Source organism: Canis lupus, chromosome 7 (assembly GCF_011100685.1).
Source record: "Canis lupus familiaris isolate Mischka breed German Shepherd chromosome 7, alternate assembly UU_Cfam_GSD_1.0, whole genome shotgun sequence".
Taxonomy (NCBI): Eukaryota; Metazoa; Chordata; class Mammalia; order Carnivora; family Canidae; genus Canis; species Canis lupus.
The window spans coordinates 52,529,197-52,550,081 of NC_049228.1; the positions used below are offsets into that span (position 1 = coordinate 52,529,197).

The following is a 20,885-nucleotide window of genomic DNA, read 5'->3' on the forward strand; positions in this document are numbered from 1 at the left end:
AGCAAGAACATGAAACTCTGTAGTAGTGAGCCATTGGCATTTGGGAATCTTGTTTCTGCATAGCCTAGCCCTTCCTGATTAGCATGGGGTACAGAGGGGACCGTGAACCTGATAAGAATGTTAAGAACAGGATGAATAGCTTTCATGAAGCTGGATGTAACAAGTGGCCAGTAAGTGGTACAGTCATTGAAGCATCTGTTCCTTAATGTTGAAGGATCACTGAGTAAACTGAACACGAGAACAGAGAGCATTGTAAGAATGAGTAGAATTTAAGCAGAAAAAAAAAAAAAACTTTTTAGTTGGACTAATGGCTTTTAGGAAGGGGTGATGATGATGGGACACTCGGGGTGGGGGTGGGGGGGTTACTCAGTCAAATCTAAAGCCAGCTGAGATAATGGAAACCAGCTGACTTACTCACAATCAGCCAAGCTTGACATAAAATTGTCAGCATTGGGACAGGCCCCAAACAAGGAGAAGCACATTTCCCCTCACATTGCCCCACATACATTTCACAGGAGCAAATGTATCTTAAAATTCAATTTACCCTTTTTTGTTGATTTAGGGTAGCTGTTTAATTAGTTTTTAGCATCCCACATTGTTTATGGTCATTGTTTCAATGGAAGTTAAAAGTGAGAAAGTTTACCATGCCTTGATTTGTAGACAAAATAACTAACAGTTCCAGATTTCTCTCCTCTCCCCTTGCCACATTTCTGATTTAACAGTGTCTCTGACCTGGTGAATTGCTTCTAAATCAAATCCCTGGGTTTTCTGAACTTCTACTATATGGAACTTCTCCCCTAAGACAACATCCCTCCAGCTGAGAAAACATGTCTTGTCTTGGTGTTGCAAGTGATAGAATGTCTGATAACAAATGCAATAGACCAAAAGAACATTTGTTTTCTGGAAATAGCATCATCCTCAACGAAGGAAAGTCCACAGAAAGCTTAAGCAGAGAAGTTCACTTTGGAGTCCACTAAGGCTGGTTCCTGAGCAAACCTAAGACTTGCCCACGAACCAAACCAAACTTGGAGATGGCTCCAAGCAGAGAATATTGCTTCTTATTGTGGGGTTATAATTAATAAACAGTGGGAATTAAACATCAACCATATAACAGCCCCTATGCAGGGAGGCATGGGACATATAAGGAGAATAGGGTCTGCTCCCACATTTCTCACAGTTCTGTGTACACACAATTACATCTCATGGAAAAGAAACTAACAGTGGCTTGACAGTAGCCATGTTATTCAGGCTCTCTTCCTACTGCCCTTAGCATCACAGCCTGCTTGCCCAAGTACTTCCAGTGGGCCAAAAAGAGGAGCAGTCTCAGAAAGAACTTTCTGAAGGAATTCAAAACATAGACAACACATAGAAAATAAAGATTACTTAAAGTTCTAAATATAAGACTGTGACAAGGTTGATGCAAACATAGCATATGAAGAAATGGTCTATTTTAGGAATATTCCTATTTGGGGGAATTGGCTAAGTTGTTAGAGGGATACACACTTTGAAAAAGAGATTTTTCCTCAAAGCCCACCAGGATTGTTCCTGGCTCCTGTCATTCTTGTCATTCCTAACTTCCTGCTATACCATATGTATGTCCATGCGCGCACACACGCACACACACACACACATGCTTACACACCACAGCATGAAAGCCGAGGTCAGTGGTTAACAGCATGAATGTTAGAGCCGGATTGCCTGGGCTCAAACCTGGCTTTATCATTCTTTAGCTATATGCCCCTAATCAAGTTATTCAACGTCCCTTTGCCTTCCTGTCCTCATTTGTAAAATGGGACTAATCATGGTATTTACCACACAGGGCTCTATGGGAATTGAATGGAGTGATGTGTATAAAATACTTAGAATACTACCTGACAGGTACTTGAATTCCCTGTTTCTATTATGGTTCTTAGTATGTGTGTGTCAATTCAATGGGCAGCCAGAGGAGACCTCACATATGCTGGGGCTCCATGCTTCAAGAGAGTATTTCATAGGCACCACCCTTAAGGTTATTATAATCTGCTTGGGAATACAAAATATGGAGAAAGAGAGACTAGAGAAAGTTCTAGGGTGTGTTTGAGGCCAGATGAGAGGGTGTAGCCACTAGTCTTGAGTAGTTGGGCTCCTGACATGTGCCCAGCACTCAGCCCCCTCTTCCTGTCTGACTTCTTCCTCACCTGAGTGCAGGAAGGCAAACACTGAAGCAAAACCAATACAAAATGATGTCACCATACATCACGACCACCACTTCGCTGTCCCAAGAACTAAGGCATCCCACCATGGCCTACGGTCCTTGAAATGCAGAAAATAGGGGTTGAAAGGTATTCCCTTCTGTTTTCTCAGCCACTGTTTCTTAAACAGTCAAGAAACACCTCTCAAAATAGCCTGACTTGCTACGACAGCCTTGGGCTTCCAATCTGCCAATGTTTGTTTCTAGAGCAAAGGCAACAAGCTGCCCGGCAGGTCCCACTCTCCATCAGAGGCCAGGATGGAAGTGGGAAGCACTACCCACCATTTTTGTGTGCCATCCACTATTAGAAACCCACAGCCCTCTTTAGCTTGGCCCGACAAGAAGCCTCTCTGTCTTTGCCCTCTCCAAACATGCTCACCTACCCAGGACACCATGGGGCATTGTGTAAAAATACCATAGTTCCCAAATGTTTCAATAATAGCATCCCACCTGTGCTCACATTTAAAACTGTATTAATTCCAGTTGATGATCAGACAGGGCAGGGCTGAGGAGCAATCCTTCCTGAGAAGTTCTCCCCTATTGTCTGGCTCACAGTCCAGAGAAAGGAGGTATCAGTGGTAGCTGGACAATGAAGGAATACCTCCCAAAGGTCAGAGGAGTTAGCAGATGCTTGAGAAATGGTTCTGATTAATTTATATAGCAATGGTTAGAAATGGCAAGATTATCCCAGATGTGGGAATTGGCAAGGGCGAAGGTGCAGGAGACGTCAATGTAACACCTGCAGAGGATGGTGCTACAATTACGACATGCAGGGCAGGGGGCAGGGGGCACAAACACACACACAGAGACATTTATTTACATTAGCAGACTTTCACACTATGCCACTTACATCCTCTCATTTGATTTTCACAACTGATCTGTTGGATTAGTAGGATATGATATGATTCTTCATGCCATAGGAAAGATATTCAAGCTCAGAGAGAGAGAAGCAATTTGTTTAGTTCTTTTAAATTAGTAAATATGGAATTTGGATTTTAAGCCAGAAGTTCTAAGTTCAGTGCATTTTCCAGATGCTTTCTTCCCTCTCTTCTTCCTTTGCCTCGGCTTCCTCTTCTTCCTCTTCCTCCCTAGCCCCTTCTCCTTCTCCTCCTCTACTGTTCCCCTCCTCTCCTCCCTCTCCCCTCCTCCCTTTTGCTCTCCTCTACTGCTCCCTCTCTAGCTATGGCTTCTACCTCCATCTCCATCGCTGTCTCCCTCTCAGCAGTCCTGTGCATGCAGAAGTTATAGAGGTAGGTCAGGCACCTAAGAATGGGGCTCCTGAGTGCCAGCTGAGCCTACACTTCCCTCCAGTCTTTCTTAGAAGCATGAGTCCTAGTCACTCTGACCTTCCCTGAGTACTCTCTCCTTCCTGCTCCAGAGCTGGAATCCCATTTGCACATTCTGTCACCACTGGGGAATAGAGTGTATCTGAGGCAGAGGGGAGTCCTTCTCAGGAGACCCATCTGCCGAATCATGCTGCACCAGAGACATGACGTCCTAGTGTGAGGACAGGAAAAGGGAAAGAGAAAAGGGGGCCTTGGGGAAACAACCAGTGCTGAGAGGGAAAGAATGCCACCATGGCTAGCTAGGTTGCCTGTATTCATGGATCTAAATGCACATGAGGGACTACAACAATAAGCAAAAGGAATAGAAAAAGAACTGAATCACTGAGAAGGAAAATGTCAGGCCGCATATGTAAATGTCACTGCCAGACAGTCTTCCTGGCCAATCAACTAGCCTACAGAATGATCATGCCCCAAGATTCAGAAGGCCTGGGGAAGTGCTTAATGTGGGAAGAGAGAATCTGGTCTCTGAGATCTCCCTCTTTGAGTGATCTCTAGAATTTTGCTTAGTTTGGGAGTCCATAGGAATCCCAGATGCTGCTTCAGACACCATGTTTCTCTCTCTCTCTCTCTCTCTCTCTCTCTCTCTCTCTCACACACACACACACACACACACACAATATCACATATCCTATCCAGACTCACACTTACCAACAGGACCCTGTGCTGGGAACCTCTCTTCACACCAGGCCCCAGTCTCCTCCATGACGTTCACCTGGAAACACTCTGATAATCTCATTCCCATACCTGTGATAATGCCTGAGAAAGGGGCCTCCAAGTGTTCATCCTGGATAATATATGTATTGATGGAGAGTCATGCCTTGGGCCAAAGGAATGAGACTGCAGGGCAAAAGTGCCTACAGGATGCACACCTCATTTCCTTCCAGACAGAAACTATAAGAAGCTATAAGGAAATAATAGCACCAGGAAGCCTCACCCATGCAGGATGAGGAGCCCCACTTCTATTCCCGGGCTCCATCTGCAAGGAGCCAGACTCGCCCTTTCTGACTTACCTACTGTCTGGCACCCTACCCTCCCAAGTAAATCTTCAGAAGTGGGATCTCTCAAGGCCCCTCTGTGTAGTCCACACAATGCTTTGGATTGACTTTTATATCCTGACTTAGGAGAACAAGTGCCATACTGTTATTCCTCCTTGATATAAGCTGATTTGTGGTTTTACCTCTTTCAAGCATCCAGAAATGCCCAAGTCTGGGTGTTCAAAAAACAAGTCATTATTCTTCCTCTCACACTCCTGCCACATTTCCAACTTTAGCTTTTCCAGATTTTTTCTTACCCCCAAACTCACCCATAGCAATGAGGGACTTTTTTAGGATAGTGGAGCTGGTGCTTCTCTGGGAAGGAGGTGTGAGGACATGTCCCTCCATCCTCCCCTCAAAGGGGACTGGGGCCCAGGGTAATCAAAGGCATTTATGGCAGAAACAAGTTTACTGTGAGAAGGATCTTAGGACCAATAGCCTTCCTTGAGCCAAAGCATTTGGATGGGAAGGATAGAACATGAGATGAGAGGATAAAAATTGTTAAACTACATTGATTGACTGGAAAACATATAGATACAACCTAGCCTTATATATGCTTTGCCTTGGAGCCCTCACCCCATCGTGGAACATTCCATAGGGATGAATTTCTTAGGGGGTGGAGGTACCTATAGTCATAACCACAGCCCTTGAATCTGATCAAACTTTGCTTTAAACTTTAAATGGTGCCATTTTAAACACATTCCTCCTTAAAACTTGCATGTATATATGACTCTCATCTGTAAAGAAGCTATTAGCTCCTCTAGGACAAGAACCAGATCTCCCTTGGCATTGCTTTTCCTTCTCACCAACCCTTATCCTCGTGCAGGGCTGGGTACACAGAAAGAGGGTCACACATTGCAACATGAGAAAAGCTGCACTTGGATGCAGGAGAGCCAGGCTTTTACCCTTGGACTTAATTATCATGTGATTTCAAAAAATTCACCTAAATTCTCTGAGCCCTTGCTTCTCACCTGTAAACCGACACTTGAGCTACTTCACTTCTTTAATGGAAAACCAACTTGAAAATGCTGAAATTAATATATGCTATCCAAATCTTATGCACTGCAGACCCTCACATTCACAGGTTCTACTACTCCATCTCTGACAGCTTCCAAGAGACCCCAAAATCCCAGGACATAACAGGAAGTCATCACTTTGCTGGGAACTGATTTCCATTCAGGGGCCAATAAGGCCAGGTTAGTTTTGCACCTAGTGAGGGAGTCTAGCTAACTGCCCAGCATCCACCCTTCCCCATGCACAGCAGGTCTCCCCCATGTGCAGACACCCCAGTGAGGAATCTGAAGGAGCAACGGCAGTTCGTATGTGTGTCAACTGTATTTTTTTTAACATGTCTTGAATTCTTCTGCTTGCCACCACCCACCTACCCTAATTCCACCTCATCACCCTTTCAGGGATGTTGCAACATCCTCCAAACTAGTTGGCTTACTTCTAGACTTTGCCCCCTAGGGCCATTCTTAACACAGTGGCTGCTATCCTTAAAATCATAAGACAGATCCTGCCATTCCTTCATCCAAACTCTCCATGCTCCTCAGCCTCCCCATCTGAGGGTAAAGAGTGCCCTGGCCAACTATTGGAGGGCAGTGAATAAATATCTGTGGAATGAACGAATGGTTGCTGTATTGCATTTTGAGAGAGAGAGAATTATACATGACTGTGTTTTTCATGTGTTTGAGATTCACAAAGGCCTCAGGATATAATCTCACAGATGTCAAGATTCTCCCATACTACAATAGTAAATAATCCATACATATTTAATTGTATATGGAAGTGAATTGAACGACACCTAAATCCACATTTCCAGACAATGCCCAGAATAGGTGTACAAATCAATCCAGGATTGTGCACTGAAGCATGAGGTTAGCACACATGCCGCCCAAGAAATGGTGGGGGTCATGTGAGAGGGTGGGAGGGTGAGAGCCCTGGGTAAGCCCAGAGAGCCTTCCTCCGGCTGGCTAGGGCTGGGCAGTGATCACTGCCCGCAGTGGGGAGGAGCAGCACCGGGTGACTTGCTAAGAGAATTCTGTGGAGTATGTTAATTTCTGTGGGACTTCAGAGGCCCCATAACTCTTGGAGATTAATAAGAATCTGGGAAGTATCTGTCTTTGCCGGCTGCTTTCATTTGCGCAGTAATAAAGCTCGCCTTTCTTGTTTAATAAAAACAATGTGGAAACAAATGGTTCTGTGCACAGTGGAACTTTAAAGAAATGAATTCAGCAGCACGGAGGGAAGCGTTTCATCACACTGCCGGCTCCCCAGGTCTAAAAAAGAAGCGATGCTTCCCTTTTCCCACCCACTTTTGCATACCCTACCCCATATTTTAGTTGTGCATCTGGACCTCTTCCTGAGGTGCCAGGCTGGTGTGTGGAATGGGGAGGGATGGGCAAGTCTCCTGCCCCTGTTGGCCTGCACTTGTTCCTCAAACAAAGAAAGACCAAGCTTGTCTCCTGAAATCCCAGTAGCCGGAAGGAGGTGGGTGGAGGCCCAGTCCCAGGCTGGCAATAAATATGATGAGAAATAACCAGCTTGCCTATAAAGGGAAACCTGCCTGGGAAGAGAAACAGTCTGAGAAATGGTTTAGACGTATCACTAGGAAATGGATCACTAAAGGGTCCCCGGGAAAAATCTGGGTCCCCTTGCCCATTTGTGCATACATCATGCTCAGGTAGATGGCACACAGAGGGCAGACAGTCCCCATTTAGTTGCCTCAGCCACAAAAAGAGTCCAAACACCAGCTAAATAAACCATCACCCTAACCCCAACAGTGCTTCTGAGGTCCCCCATCATTATTTTCTTAATTTAGGAAGCCTGAGCTCCCAGCTCTGGCCCTTGCTAGAAGGTTATGTCTCCACTTTGAGGTTCTGTAGGACCATGTGAAAAATGGTACTAAGGCTGGTGAGGGCCTAAATGACACTTCTTGATGCGGAGAAAGACGAGTGGACAGCCTCCCACTATGGGAGAACCCAGAAAATACAGGATTTATTAACTGCCTACTATGTGCCCTGCCCTGCTGGCCACCATCCCCGGCGGGGGGACACATGAATCACAGTAATGAATTAGAACCTCATTAAATTAGACAAGTAGGGGGTCTGGCCTATCTGCATTAATGAAGATCTGATTTATTAACTATCTTTAAAGAAATGCAGTTTTATTACTTTCAAGTATAAGCATTGATTCATATCAAGTGCCAACAAGTATTGCCAAGTGGAGGTACTGATGGCCCTGCCTTAACAAAAAGATAAGATTAATTTGTAATTAACGGCTTCCATTTGCATGGAAACAATTAATGGGCTAAAATCCTCATAAAAACAGTGCAATCTATTAACTAGATTAATAATGACCCCTTTACAATCTAGGATTACTTATTAGTTTTTTTTCCAGAAAAGGCAAAGGTCAAATCTCCAGGAGCTTGGGTGCTATGCTGAGCCTAGAAAAAATCAGAAAGATGCCCAAGCTTGTTTGCATAGTCCCCAGCTCTCTTATCTCTTTTTCTTCTCAATTTCTTTCAGTATTTATTAAGGGTAACTGAAAGAATTTTTAAAAGAAAAGTGTAAGATAATCTTTGACCTCAAGGAGCTTATAGCCTGGTTGGGACAAGAAGACACAGATATATTAAGATATTAGGGAGAAAATAAAATGCTCAGTCAAGATAATGCATAAGCAGTAAGCGCCAACTATGTCTGAACCCATTAGTGGTACTGGTCACTGTGGGAATCCTCTGGCATATATATGTTAATATGTAAGCAACCCTGGGAAGTTAGGCATTATAGTTTCCCATTCCATAGTTGAAGAAACCAAGGCTCTGAATGCTCTACATTTTGTCTATATCCACACAGCTGATATGACATGTGGCAACTGGTCTTCAAAATGGCCCACCACTGTGTGGACTCAGCCTCTTGCACCTAGGCTAGGTCTGACTCACTTTTGACCAACAAGAGTATTATAGAAGAAGTGCTGTGTGACATCTGCGGCTAGATCATAAGAAGCCTAATAATGTCTGTCCAGGCCTCCTAGAAAATTTCCTGAGGGGAAGCCAGTCAGTAGTAAGAAATCCAACTACCTTGAGGGTGGACATGCTGTGAGGAAATCCAAACTAGCCACCTGGAGAAGCTATGTCAGAAAAGAATGATGCTCAGACAATCCTCAGCTATTATAGCCATCCCCACTGAGGTACTAGGCAGGTGAGTAAAGACTCCATCTGGGACATGCAGCCCAGTTGAGCCTTCAGTTGACTCCAATGCCAGGCACTGTATGTCAACAACCATGAAAGAGACCCCAACCAAGAATCACCCAGATGAGCCCACACAGTCCAAAAATGGTTTATTTCTAAATATCTTGATAGATAATAGTAGATAACCAGAACCAGCTGGTGAATTAGAGTAGTCTAATGACAGAGTCACAAGCTTAAGCATCATGCCAGACTAGCAGTTGGGTGTGACAGACCACTGTGTGATGACTGTATGTGTGTGTCCTCCTCATCCTTTCCCCTTCCCTCAGCTGGAAAATCTCAAATAGGCCTGCTCCTTCATCCTGGTTCCTGTTATCTGAGAATGCTATTCAGTCTGTGAGCATGCCTCAGAGTAGCTATAACCTCACTCAGCTTCTGTGGATCAGCATCTGTTAGGCATTAAAACACAGGGCAGAGAGTGACTCTACTTGTCCCTCAGATCCATCTTCATGCCCTCTTTGTGGATGCTGTGAGAATCTGTCCAAGGTGCTCTATTCAGATTTACATCTCCCTGGCGTGAGTTCCGGAGTTCTCTACTTTTAGCTTCACACTCTCCTCTCCCTGATCCCCTATTGCCCCTCCAGATCCACAGAGATTAGGCTATTCGGTTCTGCTGGCACCTAATTTTGCTTGAGATCTAAGCAGGTGTCACTCTGAACTCAGATGAATTTGTTCAGAGTCTGAATAATCTCTAGACCTCTGGTATATACTAGTCCACCTCACAACAAAAATGAGTGCTTGCCTAAAGCAAGATTTGTCTTATGTCCTATTCTGGCTTTGGGGTCTGCTGGCCCCAACAAGGCCAACCAGAGGCTGAGACCCGTGTACAAGGTGATACTCAAAATGTTATATGCCTCAACCTGTCACCAAGGAATTTGCCTTTTGTCAGAGTCCATCTGTTACTAATAAAATCAAGCCCCTGTTATAAAATTCCTGCCATTCTTACATTCAGGCTAGCTACTTTGAGGAGTCTCTCTTCAAAATCCCTGGACATCCTGCTATTTCACTTCTTCCATGTATATACGCCACTGGCCTGACTTTCTGGTGACTGCCTACATCCCAGAATTCTATTAGGATTCCCTTCTATAGCTTAGCACAAAGCCAGGAGTTTAATTAGAGGATGAGGCTATAACAAAGGGAAGAAATCCTCCTCCCTCTTCCTCTCAGCTGCCCACACCTTCTAGCCCTGAGGACTCTGAAAGAAAGCTCGAGGAGAAACCTACCTCTCAGAGATAGCATGGGACAATCAGGTGCACCGCACATGTGGAAGGTGGCAGGTGAACTCTTGGAGACATCTCTGGCACCCTAAGCCCCACTGAAGCAAGTCACATAGCCAGGATGAGGAGCTCTGATCTTGGAACAGAACCCTGGATGTAAATTTGGGCTCTGCTACTTTCTCATTCTGTGACTTCCTGTAAGTTCTTAATCTCCAAGATTAGTTTTCTCCTCTGTAAAATAGGGTTATTAATGCCCATTACATAAAATTCAATGAGAAAATATCTATAAGACTTTTATATAGTACTCAACAAATGATATCTGTTAGCAACAGTAGTTATATATGTGTATATATACATTTTTTTTCATATCTTTAAATCAACTTGTAAGATTTCATATTAGGCCCCTAATTACATCTCCAGATTCAATTCAAATGAATAGAGTGAGACACATTCTCATAAGAGACTTACTGAATCCTCACAAAATCACTACTACTATTACACTGTTTTTAGAATGAAAATGAGATCTGGAGACGTGCAGTAACTGGTACGACAACTCTGCAATGGCAAGTTAGGAAGTTAAGAGCAGTGACTTGGCCAAGGTGGCACAGCCCCCTGGAAAAAACCCTCTCTCTGAATTTGGAGTTTAACTCTAAGGGTATGCCCTGCCACCCTGACCTTGCTAATGTAATGACTCATCTGTCCACAAACAGGCACTTGGTTGAACATTTACTTTCTACCAAGTTCTAGGAGAGATATGAAAAAAAGAAATAGCCAGGTCTTCTTTTGAGGAGTTCAAGACTAGCAGGAGAGACAAGAAACATATAAGCATTATAATAATGTTTTAAAATGAATGCAGAAAATACTGTTAGGCATGTACCAAGTCTAAGAAGGCCTCTAGGTGTTCCAAATCAAGAAGAGCAGATAACATCTGGGAGATAAATATCAGGACATGTGTCAGGGTCCTGGAAAGGATGGAACATTCAAAGTTTTCTTTGCAGAACATTTATGACAATAGGGCAGGCAGGGTGACGAGGAAGTAAAAGGAGGGTCTATGTGGGAACCCAGGATCCACAGAAGTACAGATGTGGCCAGTCTCAGGTTAAAGAGATGGGGACAGGGAGAGGCCACTCACATTGAAAGGGAGAGAGCAGACCACTGACTAGGGTAGGGAACTTACAGTGACAGGTGACATGACTTCACAAGAGGAAAGGAGGGAGGAAACACTCTGACCCCACATATGTCTCTCTCTATTGGCCCATCTAACCAGAAGCCAGAGGATTTGTGCACCATTGATGCAACCCATACAGGACATCCTGCAAAGCAGAAGGCAGGTAAGGAAGGCATCTGGAGGCCAGTGGGAACTATGCAGCATGGGAGGCTCTGAATTTTTAGTGGAATCTGAGTAGGTCAGGAGAGGAAAGCATCCCACTGAGGAAGCCAGTGTTTGTAGGCAGGATGAAGGTATGAGACCAGTGGAAGGTGATGGATGATGAGAACACCAGCTTAGCTGGGCTGGCTGGGCTTAGCAGAAGAAGAGTGGGATTTTAGGCTAGACCAAATGTTCTGAATTATGTGTTAGATCATCAGAACATCCAGCACAGTGTCCAGTACACAGCAAGATCTCAGTAAGTCTTTTTGAAGAAATAAATAAGCATAACCATTAAATACTTGGGTATGAGAATCTGAGATGCCACAAAGGAAAGCCCTCTCTAGATCCTACATATGAAGAGGAGCTCTTGCAGGTAAACTGGGAAGATAGGCTTCATTCTTTTCATACTTTTTCCTCTTCCTGGCCTTTATTTGTGGAACCACTGTCCCACTGAGCAGATATAGCCCACTGAGGCCCAGGAGAACCACACCTCCTTCAAAGAGAGTCTAGTCTTTTCCTCTACTTTTATCTTGAACACTAACCCAAGACATTTCTACTACTGGAGGGGGTTTGCCTGGGTGTTGGAGGGTACAGTAGGGCAGAAAATCCCTCCTTAGAGGGAGCCAGGCAAAGAAGTAAAGTCTCTAGACTACAATATGAAGGTGTGTTGCTCTGGCAGGCCTGCTGCCTCCCACCTCAGATCCAAGGGTTTTCTCTCTCCAAGTCCCAAATCATTACTAAGTTAGGGCTAATACTCCAGGAGCAATGTAATAACATAGGGAAATCCCACCTCATTCACATTTAAGTCAGCATGGAACCTTATGGTGATATGTCCATTGGATGCTCATTGAATGAACAGAGTAGAAAGGAAGGAAGGAAGCAGAGAGGGAAGGAGAAGAGGAATGAAAATATCCCTACTACCACTCATGTCTCTCCAGAACAGCACACAGTGAAAAGACAAGAAGGCACAATTCCATTGGGGGAGAAGACCGTGTCAAAAGGCATTCACCAAGTAGACCCATTCAGTGGTTGAGTAACATGGCTGAGTAAATGTAAAAAATGAACACACGCAAAGCACAGGTAAGGGGAGTGTGGATCTGAGTGGCTCAGATTTGTTTCATTTTAGTGGAATAGTGAATGGAGGAAGGTTTCTCAAAAGGTTTGGTTTCATTTTAGTAGAGTAAGTGGATGGAGGAAGGTTTCTCAGGTGAAGGGAACAGCTTGGATGAAGGCAAAAGGAGGTCAGATCAAACAAGGAATGTGTCCAGAACAGATGCTCCCAATTCATATTTACAAATATTCACACACACACACACAACACAGTACTGCCTAAGGCACAGGATGGAAGATTAGAAAAACAGATCCCTGTTCTCCAGAAGCTGCCAGGTTGTTACCAGCTCTGAGAATCTAGGAGTGGGAAGAATCTAGCCAGGACAAACAAAGACTCTTTTCAGAATCCTGGAAAGCTGGTAGGCTGGCTTCTGCTCAGACATCCCCAGATAGGGGATGACATAGGCTTATCTGGGTCTTATCTCTTAGATGATTTTCATTGATGGAAAGTTTACAATAACTTAAATCCTCCCACTTGTTCCCACAAAATATTCTTTTGTTATCATAATCATCAATATTACAAATATTCCTCTATTTCTCCACGCCAATTCCTTTTTGTGGGCTTTTTTTTCTGGGACACCACAGCACTGTACAAGAGTGCTGGGGCCACTTCCAACCTGTGCTGAAGGCCCCATTCCTTCTCAGGTGCAGGGACCCCAGAGTAGGCCACCACTTGCTCCCAGCCCCCTTGGCCTCTATGCTTTAGTCACAATAGCCCACCTAAGGCTCCAGTCTGGCAATATCTGCCATTTTATGCCTAAAACTGTCAGGAGAAATGTCAAGTGGAATATCAGGGAGCCCCCAACTGCTCTCTTTCCCACCCTGTTGACACACCCTTTGAAAGCTGTGGGAAGCAGAAAATTGCTCATCTTCTTTTAATCAAGGACACTATTTAAGATGCTTAAGTACAATACTATTTTAAAACGGGCAGTTTTATATAAAGGAAAGGAGAAAAAGTATAGCAGCAATGTACAGTATATCAGATTGAATTAGTTTTTCATGCCACAACATGTAAACAAATCTGTTTAATTAGAACACCTTGTTTTTATTGCATTCTGAGCCATTTTTCAATGATGAGGAGAAAATAAGACAAAGGGGAAAGGATTCTGAAATGTTTCAGGGAACCCCAGGGATCTTCTCCACTTCCCCTAACAACCCAGCTCCTGGGGTGTTCCCTTGTATTCCCCATCAATGCCCCCTGGCACTCCCTGTACTCACTCAGCCCCTTCCCCCAAAGGCCTTCAAAATAACCTACATCTGCAGAGATTTCAGAAGATTTTATGCTAAGATGGAAGATGACATGTAGTCTCCAAATGATAACTTGGGATCCCCAAAAAATAGAAAGAGGGAAACCCTCCAAGCCCCCAAGGCCCCAAAAGCAGCTGACAGAGGGGAGCAAACTCTGGACTAAAGTCTAGCATCTTACTCTGAATCTGGCACTCAGGGTAGGCTGTGGGGTTGGTCCCCCAACTCAGGCCTGTCTCATTTATGTAGAGGAGATCTGGTCAAGATCCCCTGACAGCCCCCACACTCAGGGATTCAGATCCATGCCTTGGACCTTATATTACCATATACACCCTCCAAGTACATAGAGGCCTCCATCAAAGGAGCTGAGAAGGATGGGTAGAAAGCAGCTGTGTGCCCTTTGCAAGCTTGCTCAGAGCCCAGAGGATGCCCTGATCTTCCCACACTGTTTGCTGCAGTTCTCTCCTTCCCAAAGTGCACACTCTCTGCTCCTTGCCTACACCCCTGCCTCACCCCTCCCCCACCATAGCACTCACACCTGCAGGGGTGTGAGTGTTTGTATTTTTGGTTTCTGGTTAGTTTCCGAACAAGCAGAAGATTTAAGCTTTTAATCCATCTGTTGGGTGCAAAGCATAATATATTCTGGGAGTGGATTAGGGGACTAAATTTGGGAAATGTGTTGTCAAAATGTGGTTTTGCAATGCAAGCTTATTGATGAGGGTGTCATTTGGAGTCTGAAGGCCTTTTGGGAGTTGCTGTGTGAGGAGGGGTGGAGAATGGGGGAGCAACAGGTGCACACAACTCACCCTCCATAGAATGTGGAAGTGGAAAACATTCTTTTTGAGGGTACCCCAACCACTCCTTTCTGGGCTCTCCTCCTCCCCTTGTCTCCTGTCTCCTACAGCAGGATGCTACATCCTTCAGGACCCTCCCCTCAACAAGAGCACCCTCAGGACACTGACATATATTTATTCATACTCAGGAGTAACAACTAATAATAAGACAAAAATCTCAATTTCTTTCTGGGATATGTGCATTTTAATGAGGTTCAAAGTCTTATGTTCTCATAGTGGGATGTAGCCATCAACCAATATTTAGAGATGATATTGAGGGGATAATAGAAGAAAAGACCCACTTCACAGACCCAGACACAAGCACCTGCTGGCAGCCTCTCATTCATGTGCCACCTAGGGTCAGCAGGGTCACAGCACAGTTACACAGCACAGTTACCCTCCTGTGCTCTAGAAGTGGTGGAAAGATGGCTTCTGTCTTCTTTCTGACAGCACTCCCTGCAGCTGTCCCTTGTGTTCAGGGCCTCTGATGGGGGTAATGGGAATGCATACCCTGTAATGCAGAAGTCAGCTGCAGACTTGGGACTATTGAGCAGCAGCCATAGGATTCTAGAATTTGAGGGTAGGTGGCACTGAGGGATGTGTGGGGTGTTGCTGGGCACCCAGGCTGGGCTGGGCACATCACAGGAAGGCAACAGAATCCTTAGAGAACATCTACAGCAATGTAGGAGGCCCGTCCACAGCATGCTTGACTGGTAACCACTAGCCCCCAACAGATTATCCCTAGAGAAGCAAAGCTAGCTACCCTTCAGAGAGGCTGACCACCATGCGCCAGGTATAGACTGACTAGGCAAAAGACAGAAGACTGACCCCTAATACATCAATATATCAGAAAGATCACATTCCAGCCTCCATACTACACTTTTGATATAGAAGATTGGAATGAAATATCCCCATTATGCCCATTCTATGCTTTTTCCAGCTTACTTAAAGAAGGGGCCAAAACCTCTTCCAGTTCATAGGCTTTGTTCCTAGCTGATCCTTGTCATCCCCCAGCTGAGAATTGCCAAGTATTCATCAATCTACTATCCAGAAAGGAGCTTAGTGCCCTGGAACATATGAGAAATATAGTTGTTGGCTTCAGAAAGTTCACATCTCATGTGCATCTATGAGAGAAACAGCACCTAGGACATAGAGAATGGTTGTAAACAGGACTAGGGGACTGTGTTAAGACTGTGGGGTGAGATCTGGATGTCAGTTCAGTAAAGTTAAAGAAAAAAAGTGAGATCCTTTAGTGGGAAGCCACAGACACATGAAAGAGCCACCCCTCCCAACACCACTGGCCTCCACCTTGCTTCTGAACAAGACAGCGCTCATCTGATCCATTTCTCATTAAAATCTCCTAAGTTGAAAAAAAAAAAAAAAAAAAAAAAAAAATCTCCTAAGTTGTTGAGCTTCCTTCTCTCTTTCTTTCATGGTTGGTCCCAGTTTGTCTCAACCTAACCTCAGTGTTTTAAAATAGAGTTTGTCTGTATTGCTTCATGGATTGAGTCAGGGAGCCCAATTTTGCTTTCTTATGGTCCTGTCGGTGCAACAAAGGAAAGTCTGGGAAATGGCTCAGGGTCCATATTTAGAAAATGAAAAATGCCCTGGTACTGCTGTGCCTTGAGAGGAGGGAGAGCAGGCAACAAGAGAGGAAATGCTAATGCTGATGGTGGCACTGAAACCACCAATGGGAATTGATATAATAATCTGACAGGAGAGAATCTTAATAACATAATGAACATCCCTGTGGGGTAAGGAACACCGGGAGTAAAAAGCCGGAAAAGCCTGAGCAGTTCCTTTGGTGGTTTCCATATCACTAACCTTTCTCCTATTGTCTTCTGCATTATCATTGTTTCACTCTTTACTGGATTATTATCATCGGCACATAAACACGCCATTATGTCTGCCATTAAAACTCTCCTGACTCCACCTTTCTCTAACTGCTGACCCATTTCTTTGTTCACCTCTGCAACCTCCACAAAGGATTATCTATTCCCTTTAAAATCCCTCTCCTCACTTTCTCTCTTAAAACCACTCCAGTCTACCTTTTATAAACACCTCCAACAAAAACTGTTATTGTCATGATCCCTAGTGACCTCCATATGGCTCTATCCACCCATCAATTCCCAACCTTCATCATACTTGCCAACACTGTCCATTTGACAACACTGTCCATCTCCCAGGACTGCACACTCTCTCTACATGTTGAGTGCTCTGAGGTAGTCCTCTTTTTCACCAAAAGTCACACCCTTGCTGATATGATCAGGCCCATGACTTCAAATACTGTTATGAACTCAGCGACTCCTAAATTTGTCACTCTGATCTAGATTTTGATCTTGATTTCTAGACATGTATCTCCAACTGCCTTGAATGTCTATAAGCCACTTCAAACTCAACATGTCCAAAACTGAACATCTTATTTTTCCCACCCCAGGGAATTCTACCCACAATCTTTTCTATCTTGGTTACTCAAGTGAAAAACTATGGAGTCGTCGTTGGTTTGTCTTTTTCTGTCAAATCCATGTCTAATCTGCCAGTACATTCTACTGGCTCTACTTTTAAAACATATCCAAATTCAAGATGCTCACTACCTCTGCTGTCACCACCCAAGCCCAGTTGACTATTGCCTCCTTCCTTGAGTTCTCTCACAGCCTCCCTGCCTCATTGAAGGTATTCTTAACATAAAGAAGCCATATGCTTTAAAACAGAAGTTTTGGGGAACCTGGGTGGTTCAGTCACTTGAGCATCCAACTCTGGATTTTTGGTTCAGGTCATGTTCTCAGGTCATGAGATCGAGCCTCATATGGTACTCCATGCTCAGCACAGAGTCTGCTTGTCCCTCTCCCTCTGCTCCTCACCCCCCACCAAACACTTGTGCTCTCTCTCTTTCTCAAATAAATTAATTAAAAAAAAAAAACAGAAGTTTCATGGCATTTGACATCAGAATCAAGACACGTGTCTGTTCAAAACCTTCTAGTAGCACTTAGCACCCCATTCCACTAAGAGTAAACTGAAGCCCTTACAATGCCCTACCAGGCCCTACTCCTCATGACTTCTCAATTCTTACTACTCTTCCCTTCCCTCCCACATGGTCTCCAGTCCCACTGTCCTTCACACTGCTCCTCAAACACACTCTGCATCTCTACCAAAAGCCCTTTGCTCTGGAGTTCCCTTGACTAGAACATTCGTCTTCCCAAAATTTGCTTGGCTCACTCCATCATCTTCTTCCAAGTCTCTGCTCTCACTTTCTCAAGAAGGCCTGGCCACCCTATTGAATCCTGCAACATGCTCACACAGCATCACATCCAACACCCTTACTCTCCTCTACATTCTTTAATAGCATCAACATACCCTATCATTTATGTATCTTCATGTTGTTTATGCATAACATCTTCCCCTACTGAAATGTAAGCTCCACATGGACAGGAATCTTTGTCTGTTTCATTCTCAAATGTGCCCCCAAGTGCCTAGGGTAGTGTCCAGCACATAGGTGTTCAATAAATATTTCTTGAATGAGTAAACTTCCCTTTTACCACCCAAACACAGCCTATTTTGCTTCCTTCTTCCAGATAGGTCTCTATGACTCTTGCTCTTTGAGATAACAAGTGTTTGCATCTCTGACAAAAAAATGTTATAATAGCAATAGTAGCTGCAAATTATGCATTGCTTACAAGATATATGACCTACCAACCACCTGTAAAATACCCATAGCATACCAGGCAAGGACTTTAACAAGGACCATCTTTTAAAATTTTTCCAATAGCTCAGTAAGGGAGTATGATAAAATGCACTACTGGGCCGAGCGTTTCACCTTCTTCCCACCTGCAGTATCCAAACCATTGGGTAGCCCTTCCAATAAACATGGTGCATTTCCTCTCCCCTTAACTTGGAATATAGCCATGTGACTGGCTTTGGCCAATGATACATGAGTAAAAATGATACCATTAGGTTCCTACTATAGGCCCTAAAAAAAGCCTAACGTGTTTCCTCTTGTATTCTTGCACTTCTGCAATCACCATGAGAACATGCCCAGGCTGACACACTGGTACTAGAGAAATATGAGAGACACAGAGCTACATGAGTAAAACCCAGACTAAATCAGACAACCCGAAGTAACCCTTGGCCATATAAGCAGTAAAGATGGTTGTTGTCTTTAAGCCACTGAGCTTTGGGGTGGTCTGTCACATAGTAATAGCTAAGTGATAGAAGTATTCCTCTATTTCTTATTTTAGTCAAGGACAGTGAGACTTAGCAAAGTAAGTAACCCATCCAAGATTTCATGGCTGGTGAGCAGTAAAGCTAGGTTCTCCCTCAGGTCTCAGAGCCTATGCACTAGCCAGTAGGTAACATCAACTCCCTTCTTGTCTTCCCTGTTCTTCTGTGCCACACAACACTTGGACACACTCTGAATTCCTTTCCAGCTGTATCTACTTATTGATTCATTCATTCATTCATTCATTCATACTTTCAAAAAAAAAAGTAAAAGTTGATTATCATATTAACTTGTAAGTTGCTGGAAATGCTGAGCTAGAACCTGAGCAATGTAAAACAGAAATGTTTTATTATCATGAAAGCAACAAGGAGAAAACACACAAAGTGTGTAGCTGGAGAAAATGTGCCCAAATGAAGCTGAGAACAGTAAAAATGAGAGAACAGTAAAAAAACAGTACTGGTGATAACCACTGTAGATGTTCCCAAGACACAGACCCTGATACAGCTTGGGACAGCCAGCTTCAGGATGAGGTGCTTGAGGCTACTGGACAATTTCTGTCATGGGTGCTGTATGGAGTGCAACCCGCCCCCCCCCTTACAGATACTCTTTAACCCCCACAATCTTTCACTTCTCTCTCCTCTAAGAGTAGGGTAAGAGAGTCTAGTATTATTAGTCACTGCCACTCAATGTTAAAAATAGACAAGCCATTTTCAGGCTTGTCTTCAAAACAATATCATGATGAGTCATTTATTTTTCAGGATTGTGAATATCCAGAAAATATTAAAACATTCCCAAGACAGGGAGGCAGTTCTCATTGTAAGAAAACGTTAATTCTTTATAAGGATTTGTGACTTGTCTAGTGCCATATGGTTAATAAGTGGCATAATCAAATGGAGAACAGAGTATTTAAGGATGAACAGAGACAACAGAGAAGAAAAACAGGTTATTCTTTGACCTTGGGTGAGTTGGTAAATGTTTCTGAATTGCTGCTTCTCTATTAATACATTGGAAATGATAATGCCTAGTTCATGAGATTGTGATGAAGTTTAGGTAAGTTAGAAAACAAAGGGTTCAAAAAGACATTTGGCATGAATCCTTGGGCACAGATATAGCATCATGCTACCCATTCAATAAATATTCAGTGAATGTCTACCATGTGCCAGGTTTTACAATATATTGTGGGAATGCTGAGATACATAAAATGGATGTCCCTCCCTCCTGGAGCTCATGGTGGAGTAAGAAATACAAACAAAACTTGCAGATATGGTATAGTGAGCCATGTGCTCTGTTGATCTACAAACAGGAGATAGGAACATTCACCAGTTTGCAGTTTCAAACTCACAGTCCCAAACCTGGGGCACCTGTCAAGACTTCAGAAGACCTTCAAGTAATAATGCAGAGAACATATTCATCAGGATGTACTCACCCTATAACAAGATGGGAAAGACCCATTCCAAGCCTTTTAATGAAGCAACCCTGGAATAAGGACTTCCAGCCTAAGGGGAAACAAATCGTCCTGCTCTATTAGAACTCAGTGAAATACACTGAATTGCATCCACTGGGACCTCTGGCTGTCCTCATTCTGCATTAATCCCTCATATGGTTGAATTCTTACTCCATACCCTCACATAATCCTCATAACTTCCCTGCAAAGTGAGTGCTGTTATTTATCCCCTTTTCACAGAATAATGAACTGGTGTTTGGGAGTTCAGCAACAGCTAACAATTGATAGCCAAGAGCCCATAGGGCTGGGATTCAACCCAGGACCAGTTAACCAGCTCAGATTCTTCTCTCTTTCTTAGTAGGCCTGGCTGGTGGGGCAAAGGAGCTACAACAGACATTTTGTAGGGTGCTCTTTCAGACCCAGGCCTATTTATGATTGCTCAGTTACCAAGAACCACAAGACCAAATTGAGGTTATAAATATAAGTGTTGTGGGTGATCTATGCAGTTTGAGTTATTAGGGAAGACTCTGCAATAGAGTTAGGACTTCTGTTTGTATCTGGGTGGAGAATAAAGGCAACATCCATTCCGTAATTC

The 20,885-nt window shown here is 43.9% G+C and overlaps 3 long non-coding RNA genes across 5 annotated transcripts in view; 1 reads left to right on the top strand and 2 right to left on the bottom strand.

Moving 5' to 3' along the window:
• LOC111096770 overlaps positions 1-20,885 on the bottom strand; it is a 331,553-nt gene that overhangs the window by 211,396 nt on the left and 99,272 nt on the right. The gene's annotated exons all lie outside the window — the stretch shown is intronic.
• Positions 8,671-20,885, top strand: part of LOC111096769 — a 29,766-nt gene continuing 17,551 nt past the window's right edge. For 2 of the 3 annotated variants that reach the window (XR_005362491.1, XR_005362493.1), the window contains exons 1-2: positions 11,286-11,404; positions 12,381-12,522. This is a non-coding gene — a long non-coding RNA (uncharacterized LOC111096769). Of the gene's footprint in view, positions 8,810-11,285; positions 11,405-12,380; positions 12,523-20,885 lie in introns of those variants that run through there. The other variant, XR_005362492.1, reaches the window with a different exon arrangement.
• Positions 9,032-12,826, bottom strand: LOC119872589. The gene is made up of 3 exons (XR_005362499.1): positions 12,233-12,826; positions 10,080-10,304; positions 9,032-9,245 (listed from the first exon to the last, which is right to left on the bottom strand). It is a non-coding gene; the product is annotated as an uncharacterized LOC119872589 (long non-coding RNA).